The following is a 1,242-nucleotide window of genomic DNA, read 5'->3' on the forward strand; positions in this document are numbered from 1 at the left end:
TTTTTTTTTTTCAGGGTAAAATGTTGGAAAGGGGAGTCCTGTGTCTAAGTAAAGATGGAAAACAAGAGTGAGGTTGATCGTGTTGTCTGGGAAGGAAGAGGGCTCTGACCCCTGCGTCCTGGAGCTCAGGTGAGTTCGGTTTGCAACGGTTAATGTGAACACGTCTCGGTCAGAGACGACATTGGCCCAAAGTCACATGGGGGCAAAGGAGACTGTAGCCTACAGCTGCCTCCCAGGTCAGGCTGACACTCGTGGACGGGGCACGCCGTCCTCGGGGCAGGAGAGATATGTGGATGGGAGACATTTTCAGTGAACATGAAAAATCAGACTCTGGGAAACGAGGTATTTTGTTTTACTTTTTAATGTTTGTTTATTTTGAGAAAGGGAGCATGGCAGAAAGGCAGAGGGAGAGGGAAAGAGTGGAAATCCTAAGCAGGCTCCACACTGTCAGCACAGAGCCCGACGTGGGGCTTGAACTCACGAACCGTGAGATCATGACCTGAGCTGAAATCAAGAGTCAGAAGCTTAACCAACCGGGCCACCCAGGGGCCCCATGACGTGTTATATTTTACTAACTCTCCAAGCCTCAGGGTCCTCATCTATAAAGTGGAACAATGACGGTAACCTCACAGGATTGAACAAGTGACAGGCGTAAAGCTCTGCCCAGCATTTGTCCTGCAGTCAATGCAAATGCAGGCTGTTGTCACTAGGCATACGCTGTCAGGCTCTGTGTTTAAAAAATTTTTGAATGTTTATTTATTTTTGAGAGGGAGACAGAGCACAAGTGGGGGAGCAGCAGAGAGAGAGGGAGACACAGAATTGGAAGCAGGTTCCGGGCTCCGAGGCAGCAGCCAGAGCTGCAAGATCATGACCTGAGCTGAAGTCTGACGCTTAACGGACTGAGCCAGCCAGGTGCCCTCTCTCTAGCCTCTTCACCAGGAGCCGCTTGCAGCGCAGCTAGGCAGGAAGCGCTTGGATGTCCCCCCGCCCCCCGGCGCCCAGCACAGTGTCTGGGGTATGCACAGTCCATTCTCAACAGACACCTGTCTACTGAGTCAGAAATAGTGTAGCTGAGCTCATGCCCTCTCTTTTCTTCCGCCATCCATGAAATCGCACCCCCTAGTCACCTTTGGATCTCTTTGCTCCTTTATAGAGAATGCCACCTTGACATCCAAGCACTTTTTGATTTTAGAGACAGTTTCTATCATTTGATCTCCTGGTCTACCTACAGGATGTAAAAAG

At 50.2% G+C, this 1,242-nt stretch overlaps 1 long non-coding RNA gene across 2 annotated transcripts in view; it reads left to right on the forward strand.

Annotated features, from left to right (window-relative positions):
- The first annotated feature begins 21 nt into the window (after positions 1 to 21).
- Positions 22 to 1,242, forward strand: part of LOC115293888 — a 20,977-nt gene continuing 19,756 nt past the window's right edge. For both annotated transcript variants that reach the window (XR_003909655.1, XR_003909656.1), the window contains exon 1: positions 22 to 129. This is a non-coding gene — a long non-coding RNA (uncharacterized LOC115293888). The remainder of the gene's footprint in view (positions 130 to 1,242) is intronic.

The sequence above is a fragment of the Suricata suricatta genome, chromosome 6, assembly GCF_006229205.1.
Source record: "Suricata suricatta isolate VVHF042 chromosome 6, meerkat_22Aug2017_6uvM2_HiC, whole genome shotgun sequence".
Lineage (NCBI taxonomy): Eukaryota > Metazoa > Chordata > Mammalia > Carnivora > Herpestidae > Suricata > Suricata suricatta.